Raw genomic sequence first — 19995 nt, forward strand, 5'->3', positions numbered from 1 at the left:
TCAAATCGAACAAAAATATAGAATAGTGTTGGTTGTTGTTATTGTAATTCAAGTTTTGTATCAATTCCTTTCTCTAATTTTAATCCAATAATTAATGCACCCAAAATTCCAAATATCCAACAGCAAAAATAATTCACCATTAACTCAAATATTGAATAAATAATCAACAAACCAGCAGCTCCAACAAATTTCCAGCAAACAAATCAAACTCCAACAAACCGAAATTTTTTTAATTTTTTTTTGGCTTGTTCTTCTTTTTTTTTTCTTTTTTTTTTTTTATTTTCACTTACAGATCATAAAACAACTGCAGTAGAAAAGATCAACACTAAAAATTGCAATTCCACACCAAAAATCCACCAAACCCATGGCCTCCAACAAAAACAAATATGCAGTTTTTTTTTTTTTTTTTTATATGTTGCCGCAAACTCTTTTTTTTTTTTTTTAATATATGAATGCAAATATTGAAGACTAAAACAGCAAAGAAAAATAAGAAAAAAACCAAATTAACAATAACAATGATAAAAGACAACCAACAAACTAGGAAATCCTAATTCAACTAGGAATGAATTTATTTATTTTTTTTAAGATGCAGAACATGTATGGGATGGATGCAACCTTAACCTAATGCTAAAATTGTACAATAACACAAAAACAATCAAGCAAATAAAGATAGATCAAACCTGAACAAAATTTGGCTCTGATACCAAATAATACGAACCTAGAACGACCTACTCCTAAACCCGTATGATATTAGCCCGGATCTAATTATGTTGAAGTTTTAATGGTCACCTTGACCCCTAACCAACTTGTTATTAGAAACCTTGGTATATAATGAAGACGCCATAATAGGTGATGGAGAGATGTCAAAGGGGCTTCTTACTTCCCAAACAGATTTTCCTGCATCTATATATAAACACTGATTTATCAAGAATATGCAAGAAAAGTACTTCAAATTGTTTACTCATCGCCAGAGATGGCTTAGAACCGATAGTTCATTATTTAATGGATTTTTCCATTCTAATACTCCATTTAAGATTTATTAGTATTTATCAAAGTTTTTCCTACCTAATGGAACGCATTTGGATCAAATGACAAAGATATTGTTGAGAAAAAGATGGCTTTTCCCAGATGAAATGAAAATTGGATTCATGTAACAAAAGAAAGGTTTCCCATTCCTTAGCTAGAAAGATATGTGGCAATGAAATAGGTATTAAGTGGAACAAAATTGACCAGGTGGTAGAGTCGTGGAAATAGCCATTTCTTCCATATTTTGGACCTCAGCTCCATGGAACAATATACTACTGCTGAAACATGGAAGAATTGAAATTTTAGATCAAAACATTAGGGATGGATGGTATGAACTGCCTAAACAAGAATTCTCGAATAGCGAACAACCAGAACTATTACTCACTACATCAAAAAATTTCCATTAATGAAAGATGTAAATCCATTGGAAAATCAAAAATATGCATGTCGAATGAAATGGTTGTCGCTATCTACTACAATAACGAATCATTAGTTTAACTGAATAACTAAATAAAATAGATACACATTTCTCTTCATCTCTGGTCAATGGATCTTCTCAATTGGCCCCTATATGGATAATACACATTCCAGTTGACCGACTAAATCTAATTGTTTCAAAGAAATCCACAGAGCGGTTCGTCCTATTTAGATATTCACGACCAAGAAGAATTGAATTCTCTTTCGGATAGGCCTTGAAAGGAGAAGGAAGGCTGGAATGGCAACAGGTGACTATTATTGAATTCACCAAATCGGATAGTACCCATTTTAGGAATGTCCAGCACCAAAGTCACTGAATGGGTAAGTTGCCAATCTTGAAAACAGACTATATAATGTGCTTTATCTACTCGGCTACAAGGGGGCATTTTACCAGAGGTTTCTATTGTATTAATCTACCCTTGTGTGATTCCTATTGAAGCATATACTCAAGGGAGGGGTGGGGGCAAGATGGACGATTTAAAAGCAGACTTCCCATTCATTAGATAGAGAAGATCACCAAGATTTTGTGATCCGCTGTCGAACTTATTCTAATTCATTGAGTATTCTTAATATTCAATATTATGCCTTGAAGAGGACTCGAACCCCCATGCTTTTTAGCATGAGATCTTAAGTCTCGCGTGTCTACCATTTCACCATCAAGGCATCTTGAAAGTGAATCGTATTCCATGAATATGATATCTCTCCAGCGTGATGTATGCAATATATGACAAAGGTGGAATGTTAGAGTATTTCTATTGATCGGTCATGTCATATAGGCCTGAATCGGACATCCAATTGCTTTGATTTAAATTCTTCGGAGGTGCCTTATCTTATATTTATATATTATATCAAAAAGATGGATAATCAAACCTATTTCTCGATTCAATAGAAACCCAAAGAGGTGAGGTGAATAAGGTCCTAAATGGAATGTAACAATGTCATGATCCATATGCAAACACAATATCTATTTAGATATGTTCGAATGATCCCTTCTCATAATTAGAATGTATATAACCCTATTTCGGTTTGGTCTGGTATGGAATGAACTTATAATCTTGGAATCTACTCGATCATCAGATTATATATTATAAGTTCATAACCCTAGCCCATTCCCATTTTGGACGAACATATCTTAATTCGTTGATTCAAGTTAGTAAGAGGGATCTTGAAGTAAGAAATAGATTCTAGAAGCTAAAAAAGGGTATCCTGAGCAATTTCAATAATCGGGTTCATTGATATTCATGGTATAGTAGATGCTATTACACATATAACCATATTCAATTCGATGGAATTGTTTGATCTTAAAGGGGATCTTCTATAATTTTGCGCGTGAGAGGTTATTTCTTGGTTTCGTCCAGTCATTAATAACTTGATTATTTTTAGATAATAGTATATACAAACAACGCTTATAAGGAGTCCTATTGAAACCAATAAATATAGGCATTCCTGCCATCCATACCAGAATAAATGAAGTTTTCTGAAAAAACCAGCTAGTGGAGGAAGAGCTATAAGAGACATAGGGCTAAAGAAAGAGCCAAAAAAAGGCTCTTTCGTGTATAATCCTGCATAATTTGAAATGTTATCAGTTATGGTATGTAGACCAAATGATACAATGCAAGCAAAAGTTCCTAGATTCATGGAGATATAGAACAGCATATAAATTATCATGCTTGCATATCCACCATTCGAGTCTCCAACAATTATTCCAATAATTACATTTCCAATTTGACAAATGGATGAACATGCAAGCATGCATTTCATGCTTGCTTGAGTAATAGCAATGAGATTCTCCAATATCGTGCTAAGAATAGCTAGGATTTCCAAAAGATGCCATTCGTTTGATGAAAAATAAAGAGGAATATCGAAAATTCGAGTGGCTGAAGCCGAAGCAGTTGCTTTCGAAGTAATAAAAAGAAAAGCAACAACTGAAGTGCAAGAGTCAGAGTCGAAAAGAGGATTCCTCATTTCTTTCTCTCATTCAAAACTGTGCATGAGAATTTCATGTCGCACGGCTCTTAAGTGATAAAAGAAAGAAGAACTCATATTATTTCTTTTTTTATTACCTACCTCATGTATGTATAAGACCAAACCCATTTGATTTCTAAAAAGGATTACTAATCCATAACTTTTCGAGGAATCCTTCATCAGTGGTTATGAATGACTGATTATTCTCAATCTTTTCGACCTTAGTTCCGTAGGAGCAAGTCATAAAGATTGGAAATAGAACAATCTTATTTGATTCATTTTCAATAGCCATGAAATGATCATCTTAGGGTATTCGTTTTCAATACACTCGTAGTCTCTGAAGGATGAGAACTAACTATTAGCATCTACATCAAGAATTCAAGTATTGCATACACCATTAGTCTGATCCTTTATAGGAACTACCTGTAATAACAAACTTGCAAAATGAATCTCTTTATCATAAAGAGATTCATTGTTCTTAACCCTGCTTCACCTTAATTGATATTTAGCATTTCTCTTTTACATGTCTATGGAGTTTTGAAAAATCGAAACCGCACTCCTTCGCATACATCAGGAGTCCATTGATGAGAAGGGGCTAGGGAAAGCTTGAACCCAATTCCTATAGTGATGAATATAAGCAAAATTGAAATTGCTAGGAGTTATACATTTTTGTATTGATAAGACCATTCACTATTTCTTGAAGCTCGATTCTCCCCCGAATGAACCATATAGCCGAGAGAAACCACAAACTAGAATAGAAGAGCTTGCCCCACCCATGAGTAAATATTTTGTAGTAGCCTCATTAGACTGTACATCTTTCTTGGTATATCCAGATAATAGGTTGGGGCATAAACTGAAACATTCTGGAGCTACAAAGATAGTTATTAATCATTAGCACCGCATAAAACACATTCATCCTAGAGTAGCTATTAATATGAATAATAGAAACTCTATTATAGCCATTTCTGTACATTCAATGTACTTTACGGATAGAGGAATACATCAAGTTGAATATAGTAAAATAGCCATTTCCACATAATTCTATATGTATCTATGAGATCGAGTATGGAATTCTGTTTACTCATTTTAAATTGAGTATCTATTCCTTTCATTTTCCTACTAGGATTGGAAATCTTGTATTTTACAAATCCATATGATTGAGTCCTTGGATTTCCGAAATAATGTAAAAAGATGTGCTTCGAATCATTGCTATTTGATTCGGACCTATTCTAAAAAAGTCGAGGCATTTCGAATTGTTTATTGACACAGACAAAGTCAAGGAAAACCTCTAAAATTATTTCAATATTGGACCTTGGACATATAATAGTTCCGAATAGAATCTCTTTAGAAAGAAAATCTTTTGTCCCATGGTAGCCTGCTCTGTTTCCCTTATGAAACTTTCGTTATTGGGTTAGCCATACACTTCACATGTTTCTAGTGATTCACATGGAATCATCAAATGATACAAGTCTTTGGATAAGAATTTACAATGTACTAGAATGTCCTTGTTGACAATCCTTTACTCCGACAACATATAGGGTTCCTCGATTAATGCAATATCTCACACCAGGTAAATCCTTAACCCTTCCCCCTCTTACTAAGACTACAGAATGTTCTTATAAATTATAGCCAATACCAGGGATATAAGCAGTGATTTCAAATCTAGAGGTTAAGCGTACTCTGGCAACTTTACATAAGGCAGAGTTTGGTTTTTTGGGGGTGATAGTGGAAAAGTTGACAGATAAGTCACCCTTACTGCCACTCTACAGATTAGTACATGAGATTTTCATCTCATATGGCTCCTCGTTCAATTCTTTTGAAGTCATTGGATCCTTTTCCTCATTTGAGAATCTCTTCCCTTCTTCCACTCGGTTCCAAAGAGTAACTAGGAACAATTCAGTCACGTTTTCATTCATTTGGAATCTGGGCTCTTCTACTTTACTTTTTTTTATTTATTATTTTTCCCTCTCTTTTCTTTTTTTATTTATTTTTCTACTTTATTCCTTTCCATCATTGCTTAAGTGCCATAGGTTCAATTTCCTTTACCATGAAATGATCTTATGGAGAGGAAATCACATTTATAATTGGTTTAGCTTTCTTTTTGTACTATACTCGTTCCATTCCTTGAAGGTCCAATTAATTAATAGTAGTTGGAGGACAGTTAGTGTATGTTTTGCATGACTCTAGAACATTATAGCTAACGAGCAGATTTCAGGGTCCCTTGACTTGTCAAACGGTTTCCAATATGCCTATACAGTAAGTCTTTACGCACATGATAGTGGCGGCCAGGTTATCGGCGATTCTATAATTGGTAGCCGTTGGAAATCACGACTTAGAGAATCATGTCCTGGTTGGCATTAAATCTATCTCATGCTAGTGGCCCTTATGTGCCTCACTTATGCTGCTGTCATACCATACCATATTGAGCTAAGCACTCACAAAAGCTGTGGCCTTCCGCTATGTTAGACCCTCCTTTAGAAGTACAATGGTTGGTTCCTCCAAAACTAGGGCTTCTAATACCTCTAACATTGGTTTTATCGCTTTATTTTCATGTTACAAACTCTATTAAAGCTTAATAACCCTAACTTCATGTATGGGTATTCTATAAAGCTCCCCTTCCCCTGCTTACCAAAGCACCTAGGGACCGCTTAAAGCGAGGGCAAAGAAAGAATATCTTTTACATACCCGTCAAGTTTGTCAACTTTTTTGGAAATGATACAAAGAAAAATGTCTCTGTTTACAGTAGATAAACCCTCTTCTGCTGAATTATATAATAATTGAAATTGTAGCAATGAATAAAAAATAAAAGACCTAAACAAAAAATTTATAAATAGAGTCAAAATTCTTGACAAAACTTTAGATAGGATATTCTTTGTTTGGGATATACTAAAAAAAGAGACTAGATTTTGTAATGATAATCCTCAAAACAAATACTTACCTAAAATATATGATCCTTTCTTGAATGGCCCTTATCGGGGACGAATCATAATTTTTTTTTCAACTGCAATCCTAGATGAAACTTCCAAAAAAAATAACATTAACATAGAGGGTTTTTGGATAAATAAGATTCATAGTATCCATCTTATTTTTAATTACCTAAAATTTGAACAGATAAAAAATCCATTTAATTAAAAACCATTGGCGACAAAAAATTTTTATTTCTTGAAGTTAATCAATGAACTTACTGAAAAACCACCATTAAGTTTAAATTTTAAAGAGCTTTCTTTACTTCCCGATGAAGAACAAAACAAAATTGATTCAGAAGATAACAAAAAAATTTATAAATTTCTATTTGATGTAGTTATAAAAGACCCTAACGATAAAAAAAATTAGAAAAAAACCTATCGAACTAAAAGAAATCAGTAAAAAAGTTCCTCGATGATCGTACAAATGCATTAATGATTTGGAACAACATGAAGGAGAAAGCACAAAGGGGGATGCGACGGAGTATGGGATTCGTTCACGAAAATCCAAAGGTGTAGTGATTTTTACTGATAACCTACAAACTACTGATACTAATACCAAAGATACTAATAATCCTTATGAAATAGAGGAAGTGGCTTTGATAAGTTATTCACAACAACCAGATTTTCGTTGAGACATAATAAAAGGTTCTATGCGCGCTCAAAGACATAAAACAATTATTTGGAAACTCTTTCAAGCAAGATAGAATCGAAAAAGATATTTTTTTTCTTTCTTTCGGTATCTTTGAGCCGATGAAAATGTTTTTTAAAAATTGGATGTGGAAAAACATAGAATTAACAATTTCCGATTATATAGAAAAAAGCCAAAATTGAAGAAAACAAAAGACGAGAAAAAGCACATATAGAAATAGCAAAAGCATGGGATAATATTATATTTGCTCCAATACTAAAAGGTCTTGTGTTAGTAACCCAATCTATTTTTAGAAAAAATATTCTATTACCCTTCTTGATAATAGTTAAAAATATTATATGTATACAACTGTTTCAATTTCTCGAATGGTCTTAGGATTTAAAGGATTGGAATAGAGAAATGCATATTAAATGTACTTATAATGGCATCCAATTATTAGAAATAGAATTTCTAAAAAACTGGCTAACAGATGGTATTCAGATAAAGATCCTATTTCCTTCGTCTGAAAGCTTGGCACAAATCTAAGCTACAAAAAACTTATATCGATCCAATGAAAAAGAAAGGATAAAAAAATGATTTCTATTTTTTAATAGTTTGGGGAATGGAAACTAAACTGCCTTTTGGGTCTCCCAAAACCACCTTTCAATTTTTGAACCTATTTTTAAAGAACTCAACAAAAAAATTAGAAAATGGAAAAAGCTGCATTTTCTAATTCTAAGAAGTTTACAAGAAAAAACAAAAATTTTTCTAAATGTTTCAAAAGACATAAAAAACCAGTTTATTAAAACTATTCTATTTCTAAAAGAAATAGTAAAAGAACTCTAAAAAATAAACCCAACTCTATCATTTGGGTTGGGAGAACTAGAAATATATCAATTAAGTGAAACTATCAAAGTAAAAGATTCAATAAGAAATAATCAGCTAATTCATGAATCGTTCAGTAAAATTTCACCTACAGATTGCACAAATTATTCATTAACCAAAAAAAAAAAAAAAACAAAATTTGACTGATAGAACAAATACACTCATAAATCAAATCAAAAATATAAAAAAAGAGAACAAAAAGGAATTTATAATACAAAATATAAGTTCTAACAAAAACAAAATGAGTTATGATGATAAAAGATTAGGATTGCCAAAAAATATTGGGCTGGTATTAAAAAGAAGAAATAGTTGACTAATCCGTAAATCACATTATTTTATAAAAAAATTTTCATTGAAAAATATACGTTATAATACAAAATATAAGTTCTAATAGAAACAAAATGAGTTATGACAATAAAAGATTAAGATTGCCAAAAAATATTGGGTAGGTATTAAAAAGAATAAATGGTCGACTAATCTGTAAATCACGTTATTTTATATATATTTTTTTCGTTGAAAAGATATACATAGATATCTTTTTAGGTATCATTGATAGTTGGAATATTAATGCACAATTTTTTCAGTAATCAGCAAACAAAATTCTTAATAAATATATTTACAATGATAAAGATATTTCTAATTCTAATAGTGAAACAAATAAAAAAATACTTTATAGAAAAAATAAATGTCTAATTCACTTTATTTCGACTATAAAAAAGTCCAATTTCTACTATTAGTAATAAAAGCGCACAAACTTTTTTTTGACTTATCTTACATGTCACAAGCATATGTATTTTACAAATTATCACAACCCTCAGCCCTTAACCTATATAAGTTAAGATCCATTTTTCAATATAATGGAACAACTTTTTTTTCTTAAGAATGAAATAAAGAATTATTTTAGTTGAACATAGAAACTATTTCATTCCAAATTAAGTCATAATTCTTTTCGACATCGGGGAATGAATCAGTGGAAAAATTGGTTAAAAGGTCATGATCAATATGATTTATCTCTGATTAAATGGTCTAGCTTAGTACCACAAAAGTGGCAAAATAGAGTCAATCAACACTCTATAGGTCAAACTAACCATTTAAAGAAATACGATCATATGAAAATGAAAAAAACTGATTAATTCAGTATGAAAAATAAAGGACTTTTGAAGCCACCTCATTATAAAAGGAAACAGAGAATTTTAAAAAGCACTATAGATATAATCTTTTAGCATATAAATTTATATCATCTAGATCTATTAATTATGAAGATCAGAATGATACGAACCTAGGACGATCTGCTCCTAAACCCGTATTATATTAGCCCGGATCTCAATTAAGTTCAAGTTCTAATGGAATGGACCTCAACCCCTAACCAACCTGTGGTTAGAAACCTTGGTATAATGTAGACGCCACAATAGGGGATGGAAAACCTATTGATAAGTCAAGCTAAAACAACCAATTCTCTAATGGTGTTTTAGGTGTTATCAAAGAACAAAGAGATAATTAATCTCACAAGTATTTTTTTAATCAAATCAAAGTTGTATTCATATTGAAAAATAAGCCTTTAAATAGGCTTTGAAAGAAACAAAATAAACCCTAAAAACCCTAGGAAAAACCGACCACACACATAAAGAAACCTAGTTGGCCGAAACTATACTTCCTTTCCTAATCTAAGTTTGATTATTAATTCCTTTATATTAAATCAGGAATTAATCAATTTACAATGGAAAGAATAAAATAAAAACTTTCCTAAAGTTATTTGTCCAGAAAATAAATAAATAAATAAAAACCCAAAAAGAAAGAAAGTCAATCGCAAATTAGGTAACGAGTTGACTTTGACATCTAGGCTGAATTATGTCTTCAACCAGGCTAACTTATGTCTGCCTAATGTCCGAGCTAACTTATGTCTGGCCGAGCTAACTGATGTCTGTCCGAGCTAAGTTGTGTCTGGCCGAGCTAACTGGTGTCTGTCCGAGCTAAGCTACATCCGATGTCCGAAGTCCGAGATCAGACATCCGAGGCAAGGCTCCAATGTCCAAGGCAAGGGTGTCCGATATAAAATGTCCGATGTATGGGTATCCGATGTATCAGCCTCCACCGCTTGGATACTTAAAACAAGTCTTTTATCTTCAGGTATGGACAAGCCCTTTTGAGAATGAATTACTTTTTGGATAAAGGCAGCAAGGTTATCCTTAAACCTCTTAGCTTGAGCCCTACTGATCGGTCCAGTCTTCATCCGTATCAGATCAGTACCCCAGCGAGTTGTCGGTGGTGTGAGCTCGGGCGGGTTCGCATCATTCCCCTCCTCTTGAAAAGGATTTGTCCTCAAATCGAAGTCATCACTTGCAGCAAAAGGAGATAAATCAGCAACATTAAAGGTGGCACTAACACTATACTCACCTGGTAAATGAAGTTTGTAGGCATTGTCGTTTATCCTCTCCAAAACTTAAAAAGGACCATCGGCCCTCGGCATGAGTTTGGATTTTCTTTGTTCAGGAAACCTTTCTTTCCTTAAATGCAGCCACACCCAATCTCCAGGTTCAAACACCATTGAATTTCAGCCTTGATTAGCCACCTTTGCATATTGCTCGGTCCTCCTTTCAATATTTGCTCCTATCATCTCATGAAACTGCTTTACAAAATCAGCTTTTTGTTTTCCATCTAGATTAGCACGCTCATTTAAAGGTAAAGGTGTTAAATCTAATGGAGTCAAAGGATTAAAACCATAAACAATTTCAAATGGAGTAAATTTAGTTGCTGAATGTAAAGACCTATTATATGCAAATTCAACATGAGGCAAACATTCTTCCCAAGTTCTGAAATTTCTACTAATTAACGCTCTTAACAATGCAGACAAGGTTCTATTTACTACTTTGGTTTTTCCATCAGTTTGTGGATGACAAGTAGTTGAAAATAAAAGCTTAGTACCTAATTTAGCCCACAAAGGTTTCCAAAAATAGCTTAAGAACTTAACATCCCTATCTGAAACAATAGTTATTGGCATTCCATGCAATCTCAGTTTTGTTACATGCAATAGAATGTGCCATCTTAGAAAACCTATCTACTACAACAAATATTGAATCCTTACCTGTCCTTGACCTAGGCAACCCAAGAATGAAATCCATAGACAAATCTACCCAAGGATAGGTAGGAATCGACAAAGGCTTATACAATCCATGCGGTTTTAATGTTGATTTTGTTTTTCAGCACTTCAAACATCTTTCACAGATTCTCTCAACATCTCTCCTCATGTTAGGCCAATAAAATGTTCTTGCAGCAAGGATAAAGTTTTTAAAACACCAAAATGATCCATTAAACCACCCCCATGTCCTTCCCGAACCAATAATTCCCTAATACTGCAATTAGGCACACAAAGTTTGTTTTCCTTAAACAAATATCCCTCAAATATGTAAAATTTATTAAATACATGTTTCAAACAGGTTCTAAAGATTTCTTCAATGTCACTATCATGCTCATAAAGTTCTTTCAATTGTTCAAATCCAAGCAATCTAGCATCTAATGTAGAAAAAAGTACATACCTTCGGGATAATGCATCGACAACCACATTTTCCTTACCTTTTTTGTAGCGGCTCACATATGGAAAGGTTTCAATAAATTCAATCCACTTGGCATGCCTTTGGTTGAGCTTTCCTTGACCCTTGATATGTTTCAAAGACTCATGATTCGTACGAATTACAAATTCCTTTGGCATGAGATAATGCTGCCACGTCTCCAAAGCCCTCACCAAAGCATACATCTCCTTGTCATAAGTCAGGTAGTTTAGGGCAGCTCCATTTAATTTTTCACTAAAGTAGGCTAGGGGGTCTTCCTTCTTGCATTAAGACAGCTCCAATACCTAAACCCGAAGCATCACACTCAATTTTAAAAGTCTTAGAAAAAATTGGCAAAACTAACAAAGGTGCATTACACAATTTTTCTTTCAACAAATTAAAAGATTTTTCTTGTACTTCCCCCCATTTAAAGCCGACATTCTTCTCGACAACTTCATTCAATGGTGCTGCTATGGTACTAAAATCCTTGACAAATCTTCTATAAAAGCTTGCCAAGCCATGAAAGCTCCTCACTTGGGTGATAGAAGTAGGAACCGGCCACTCTTGAATTGCTTTCACCTTAGCTTGGTCAACTTTGATTCCTGCAGCACTTACTACAAATCCTAGAAACACAAGCTCATCTTTGTAAAATTCACATTTTTTAATGTTAGCAAACAATCTTTCCTTTCTAAGAACTTACAAAACTTGCCTAAGTTGCTCCACATGGTCATCCAAATTTCGGCTATATATTAGAATGTCATCTAAGTAAACAACCACAAATTTACCAATAAATGGATGCATTACATGATTCATAAGCCTCATGAAGGTACTAGGTGCATTGGATAATCCAAAAGGCATAACTAACCATTCATACAGCCCATATTTACTTTTGAATGCGGTTTTCCATTCATCACCTTCTTTCATCCTAATTTGGTGATAACCACTCCTAAGATCAATTTTTGTAAACATTCAAGCACCATGCAACTCATCAAGCATATCATCTAATCTAGGAATGGGATGCATATATTTTATGGTAATGTTATTTATAGCCCTACAATCAACACACATTCTCCAAGAACAATCCTTTTTAGGTACCAACAAAACAGGAACAGCACATGGACTTAAACTCTCATGAATGTATCCTTTATCAAGCAAATCACTTACTTGTTTTTACAGCTCCTTTGTTTCTTCGGGATTGCTCCAATAAGCTGGTCTATTTGGTATGGCAACCCTTGGAATAAAGTCAATTTGATGTTCTATCCCTCGAATAGGTGGTAATCCACTTGGAATTTCATTTGGGAAGACATCTCCAAACTCCTTCAAAAGAGAAATATCATTAAAATAATTTTCTTTATAAATCATGAACAGCAAAGGTTTCTTACACTCAATAACCTTATTAATATCCCCTAAACTCAAATAAAAATTGCTACCTAACCTTTCTTTTCTTTCTTTTTCTTTTTTTTTTCTTGGATTGGCGCAAACCTTTGGATTTCTCTTCCTCCTCCATGCTCTAGGGTTTGCCACTTTCTTTCCCCTCTATTTCGGCTTTTCCTTGATCTTTCCACTCAATATGAGTCTTAGAAACCTTACCTTGGTCAGCAACCTCATTCTTACCTCCTTGAAAGGATGGTGAAGCCGTTGGTGCCATACTTGCTTTTTCCTTGAGCTTTTTGGCTTCCCTCCTTTGTTGCATTCGTAATTGGTCTTTGTAAACTTCTTTAGGAGATAATGGTTCCAGCTTGACCTTCTTCCCTTTAAACCTGAAAACAATACTATTTTCTCGACCAAAATGAATAGCATCTTTATCAAATTGCCATGGCCTACCTAGTAGTATATGTCCAGCAATCATGGGAACAATATCACATAAGACTACATCCTCATATCTACCTATACTAAATTTTACTTTGGCTTGTTTGTTTACCCTCATCTCACCACTATCATTTAACCATTGTAACCTATAGGGTTCTGGATGTTTACTTGTTTTCAAGCCTATTTTATCAACTGCAAGAGTACTTATCACATTGGTACAACTCCCACGATCTATAATCATGCTACAAATTTTACCTTGTATTTCACAGCGAGTGTGGAAGATGTTTTCTCTTTGTATCTGCTCTTCATCTTTGTAGACAGCAAGAACTCTCCTTGAAACCAAGCTTAACTCGGCATTAGATGTATCTACAGGTTCAGCTTCATCATCATTGCAATCCTCCTCTTGCTCGGTTTCAGCTTCACTTTCTTCACTTGCAGATTCCAGCTCACCATCACCCTTTAATACCATTATCCTTCTATTCGGGCATTGGCTGGCTATATGTCCTCTTCCTTGGCACTTGAAACAACTAATTTCTCTTTAATTTTGACGTTTAGGTTCAGATTTTACCTCACCTTTAATGGCTTGGGCAGATTCCGTTTTAAATTCTCTTCTCAGCCGGTTGGTAGTTTCTTCACCAAGTTTCGGCTTCAGTTTGCTTTCATAAGTGGAATTGTTTTTCCAGCCACTTGAACTTGTCCTTCCACTGCTAGAAACTCCTCCAAACCATGTACTAACTCCCCTCCTCTTGAATTAGTTCTCAAGCTTAATTGCTACATGCAACATCTCTTCCAATTCCAAGTATTGTTGTAATTCAAGTTGGTTGGCAATGTCACGGTTTAATCCTCCGAGAAATCTTGCCATTGTTGCCTCCCTATCCTCATTCATATTTAGCCTCATCATTAACATCTCCATCTCTTTGTAATAATCCTCCACGGACCTACTTCCTTGAGACAAAGATTGAAGCCTTTGATGCAGCAACCTATGGTAATGGGATGGCACAAACCGCTTTCTCATGGCTCCTTTCATTTATCGCCATGTTGTAATCAAGTCATCACCAACTCTCCTTCTGATTTTTGCTCATTGGTCCACCATTGGAGTGCACAATGTCCAAACTCCATTGCTTCCAACTTCACCTTCTTACCTTCTGAATAGTTGTGGCAGTCAAAAATCATCTCCATTTTTTCTTCCCACTTCAAATAAGCTTCGGGATCACTTTTACCCATAAAAGGTGGGATGTTAACCTTGGTATTTCCCAAATCATCATCTTTATCTTCCCTCCTATATCTTCCATGGCCAGCTCTATCTTGGACAGCAAAATTTTCGTCCATACCTTCTTCAAAGTCTCCACCGAATGGCTCCTCATCAAATTCCTCTCTCGGCCTCTCGCGATCTCCTCGCCCTCGGCCTCGCCCTCCATGGAATTCTCGCCTATTTCTTGTATTTGGCATTCCTTTTGAGGCTTCTAGTCTTCCCACTCTTTGATTCACATACTCAACTTGAGCACTAACCCGCTGTATTGACTCCAAAACAGCTCTCATGTCCACTTGTTCTCCGCTCCCGGTAGCCCAAGCATCGCCATGGAATGCTACAGACTCCTCCTCATTGATCCTCAAAGGTGGATCTCCTCTCTTCATTCTTGATTCTGTCACGTTAGTATAATAATGCAATAGAAATAAAATAGGACCTTACACTTTCACTCCCTTACGTGTTTCACTCGCATGAGAACTCGACACTCGTGTTTGCACACTTGTTTCGGCTTTTACCCTCTTTTAAGCTCACACACTCTTGTCTTTTTCCACTCAATGAATTATCTCAAAGTTCTAATTAAAACACCCACAAAACAGCAATTAGATCACTAGTATGTTTTAATTAAACTTATCAACAAACAGTAAGCAAAAAGTAGGCAATACCGAAAGAAACCAACAAATCCTCATTTTCAGCTTTCTAGACAAGAAAACACAAAATAATGGGAAAATATTGGAATTTTTAAAAACTGCACCAGATGGTAGTAGATTGTGAGTTCAAGAATAAAATTCCAGAAAAATAAATTCAAATACGAACAAGAATCAAATTGAACAAAAATATAGAATAGTTGTTGGTTATTGTTCTTTGTAATTCAAGTTTTGTATCAAATCCTTTAACTGATTTTAATCCAAATAATTTAAGCACCCAAAATTCAAATATCCAGCAGCAAAACTAATTTCCCAGCAATTCAAATTTGAATAAATAATCATAAACCCAGCAGCTCCAACAAATTTCCAGCAAACAAATCAAACTCCAACAAACCAAAATATATATTTTTTTATTTTTTTTATTTGGCTTTGCCTCTTTTTTTATTTTTTGTTATTTTTTTTCACTCACAGAACATAAACAACTGCAGTAGCAAGAATAATTATCAAAATTGCAACTCCAACTCCAAAACAAACACCAAACCCGTGACCTCCAAATAAACACAAATATGCAGTTTTTTTTTTTTTTTAAATGTTGCCGCAGACTCTTAGCTTCTTTTTTTTTTTTTGAATATATGAATGCAAATATTTAAGGCTAAAACAGCAAAGAAAAATCAACAAAAACCAAAATCAACAAGAACAATGATGAAAAACAACCACCAAACTAGGAAACAAAAAATATGGCAAAACTAGGAAATCCTAATTTCTCTAGGAATGAATATTTTTTATTTTTTTTTAAATGCAGAACGTGTATGATGATAGAAGCAACCTTAACCTAATGCTAAAATTGTAGAATAACACAAAAACAAATAAAGCAAATAAAGATAGATCAAACCTGAACAAAATTTAGCTTTGATACCAAATAATACGAACCTAGGACGACCTGCTCCTAAATCCGTATTATATTAGCCCGGATCGCAATTAAGTTCAAGTTCTAATGGAATGGACCTCAACCCCTAACCAACCTATGGTTAGAAACCTTGGCATAATGTTGACGCCACTATAGGGGATGGAAAACCTATTGATGAGTCAAGCTAAAACAACCAATTCTCTAATGGTGTTTTAGGTGTTCTCAAAGAACAAAGAGATAATTAATCTCGCAAGTATTTTCTTAATCAAATCAAAGTTGTATTCATATTGAAAAATAAGCCTTTAAATAGGCTTCGAAAGAAACAAAATAAACCCTAAAAACCCTAGGAAAAACCAGCCACACACATAAAGAATCCCAATTGGCCGAAACTATACTTCCTTTCCTAATCTAAGTTTGATTAATTAATTCCTTCATATTAAATTAGGAATTAATTAATTTACAATGGAAAGAATAAAATAAAAACCTTCCTAAAGTTATTTGTCCAGAAAATAAATAAATAAATAAATAACCCAAACAGAAAGAAAGTCAATCGCAAATTAGGTAATGAGTTGACTTTGACATCTAGGCTGAATTATGTCTTCAACCGAGCTAACTTATGTCTGTCTGATGTCCGAGCTAACTTATGTCTGGCCGACCTAACTGATGTCTGTCCGAGCTAAGTTGTGTTTGGCCGACTATTTGGTGTCTGTCCGAGCTAAGTTACATCCGATGTCCGAAGTCCGATATCAGATGTCTGAGGCAAGGGTGTCCGATATAAAATGTCCGATGTATGGGTATCCGATGTATCAGCCTCCACCACTTGGATACTTAAAACAGGTCTTTCATCTTCAGGCATGGACAAGCCCTTTGGAGAATGAATTACTTTCTGAATAAAGGCAGCAAGGTTATCCTTAAACCTCTTAGCTTGAGCCCTAGTGATCGGTCCAGTCTTCATCCGTATCGGATCAGTACCCCAGCGAGTTGTCGGTGGTGTGAGCTCGGGCGGGTTCGCATCATCAGAAGAACTCATCTATTTATGGATTACCATTATAAGTAAATAATAACCCAGGCACAACAATGCAATTATCAGGGGCGCACTATACCACTGAGGTAATAGCCCGTCGTGTGGGCCTCTAGTAGGGGGCCCACTATGCCAAAAGTGAGAGAAACCCCATCCTTCTCTTTCCTTTTTTATACCCCCACATCGCCACATGGGAAGGACATGGGGACCCAAAAAAGGAGATCCTATCAACTTGTTCCGACCTAGGATAATAAGCTTATGAGCTTAGTCTTACTTCACCATCAAGAAACGAAAGAACATTTCCATCTCCAAGTTTCACTCAAACGTAGCTCACTTTCTTTTGGGTGTGCGGTAATGTCAAACCAAAATACCTAACAAGCATTAGCTCTCCCTAAAAAGGAGGTGATACAGCCGCACCTTTTAGTATGGCTACCTTGTTATGACTTCACCCCCGTCACTAGCCTTGCCTTCGGCATCCCCCTCCTTGCTGTTAAGGTAATGACTTCGGGCATGGCCAGCTCCCATATTGTGATGGCTGGTGCATACAAGGCCCGAGAATGAATTCACTGCTGTATGGCTGATCGGCGATTACTAGCGATTTCGGCTTCATGTAGGCGAGTTGTAGCCTTCAATCCAAACTAAGGATGGGTTTTTGGAGTTAGTTCACCCTCATGGGATCACGACCCTTTGTCCTAGCCATTGTAGCATGTGTGTCGCCCAGGGCATAAGGGGCATGATGACTTGACATCATCCTTACCTTCCTCTGGCTTATCACAAGCAGCCTGCTTAGGGTTCCAAACCCAACAGTGGCAACTAAACACGAGGGTTGCGCTCCTTATAGGACTCAACCAAACACCTTATGACACGAGTTGACGACAGCCATGAACCATCAGTGCCCGCATTCCCCGAAGGCACCCCTCTATTTCAAAAGGATTCACAGCATGTCAAGCCCTGGTAAGGTTTTTTGCTTTTCATCGAATTAAACCACATGCTCCACCACTTGTGTGGGCCCCCGTCAATTCCTCTGAGTTTCATTCTTATGAACGTACTCCCCAGGTGGGATACATAATTCGATTTCCAATATCAAAATATATGGAGTAATGGTCTCTATTACTATTCCTAAAGAAAAAAATTTGATCAAATATGAAATTTCGAATGTACCTCCTAACGCCGACTAAATGATCAACATTACTATAACTATAATTGTTATTCTCAATCCCATTAGGAATTTTTTTATTCATATGATTTATAATCAAATCTTTATTTACATTGGTATTTTCATTTTCAATAGAAGCACCAAAATTATCCATTGATTTACTTAACCCACACATGTATTCTAACCCCCTCCTAAACAACATCGAATCGAATTGACGTTTTTCCATAAAGCTTTCTTGCCCTAATTTACATGAAAATACAATAAATGAATATTTATTTGATAAAAATCATTTGAATATTCTGATTAGAATTTATATTTAGAATAAGCATATAAATCCAATCACCATGATTATTAACTAATAACAAGTAGATACTAGAAAAGAAAAAAAAAAGTGATTATCCCTTGTGAGAATCCAGAGTATCTCTTCTCTATATATGATAAAATAGGATGAAATCTTTTTCCAATTCAAAATAATTGAAAAAGCTTTTTTTTATTATAAATAGCAAATAGCGGGTTCCTCCATGTTGTGTCAAATTCACATCGAAAAAAGAAAAAGTTGTTTCCTCATATGAATATGAAGAACCTTTTTTCGCAAAATCTCTCCTACTAATCAGTTTCTATTCTAACACAGAATGAAAAGGACAATATACAGGATGGGTAAAAGAAATTATGGTACTCAACTCCACCCATGATTCGAAACGGCAAGATATAATAATATATAAACAAGATGTAATAATATATAAAATAAAAATATAATTATTAACATATATAATATAAAAAATAAAAAAAAACACACCAATCCTAAGGATCCATAGGATTAATTGTGGATCCAACACAACAATAGAAATGTTTAAGCTGTTTCTCCTTATATTTTGTATTTAAGATCTCGTACATCTAGATAGGTCTGTATATATCAAAAATTGATAAAATCTTTGTATTCGGATCAATCCTTTTACTAAAAGATTGGGTCGAGTTTAATTTCAATTACAATTAAAAGAATGAACAGTAAGTAATTACTGGATTACAAAGTATCCATTGCTTCAAATTCAAATTTGATATCCTTCCATACTTCACAAGCTGCATCTAGTTTAGGACTCCATTTACTAGCCTCATGGATAATTTCATTACCCTCACGGGCAAGATCACGTCCCTCATTACGAGCTTGTACACATGCTTATAGAGCTACTTGATTAGCTACGGTACCGGGCGCATTTCCCCAAGGGTGTCCTAAAGTTCCTCTGCTGACCTGTAGTATGGAATCATCTCCAAAGATCTCGGTCAGAGCGGGCGTATCCCAAACATGAATACCCCCTGAAGCCACAGGGATAACACCTGGTAAAGAGACCAAATCTTGCACGAAATAAATAGCACAGCTTCGATCTTTTTCAATAAAATCATCGCGTAGTAAATCAACAAAGCCTAAAGTGATGTCTCTTTCCCCTTTAAGTTTACCTACTATAGTACCAACGTGACTATGATCTCCACCAAACAAACGTAACGCTTTATTTTGTACACAAAAGTGCATACCATGATTTTTCTCTCTATCAATAACTGCATGCATTGCACGATGGATGTGAAGAAGTAGACCATTATCTCGGTAATAATGGTCTAAAAACGTATCTAAAAATATAAATTTTAGATATTTGTATCCTGTCGAAGTAAGGAACCATGGCATATATGTTTGGAATATATTCCATTTTGAGAGAGTTAAAATAGC

The 19995-nt window shown here is 34.7% G+C and overlaps 2 pseudogenes; one reads left to right on the top strand and one right to left on the bottom strand.

Annotated features, from left to right (window-relative positions):
• Nucleotides 1-2694: 2694 nt before the first annotated feature.
• LOC132803705 (NAD(P)H-quinone oxidoreductase subunit 2 A, chloroplastic-like) lies at nucleotides 2695-4494 on the bottom strand (annotated as a pseudogene).
• A 1246-nt stretch (nucleotides 4495-5740) lies between these two features.
• LOC125420121 (protein TIC 214-like) lies at nucleotides 5741-9220 on the top strand (annotated as a pseudogene).
• Nucleotides 9221-19995: the final 10775 nt, after the last annotated feature.

The sequence above is a fragment of the Ziziphus jujuba genome, chromosome 5 (genome assembly GCF_031755915.1).
Source record: "Ziziphus jujuba cultivar Dongzao chromosome 5, ASM3175591v1".
Taxonomy (NCBI): Eukaryota; Viridiplantae; Streptophyta; class Magnoliopsida; order Rosales; family Rhamnaceae; genus Ziziphus; species Ziziphus jujuba.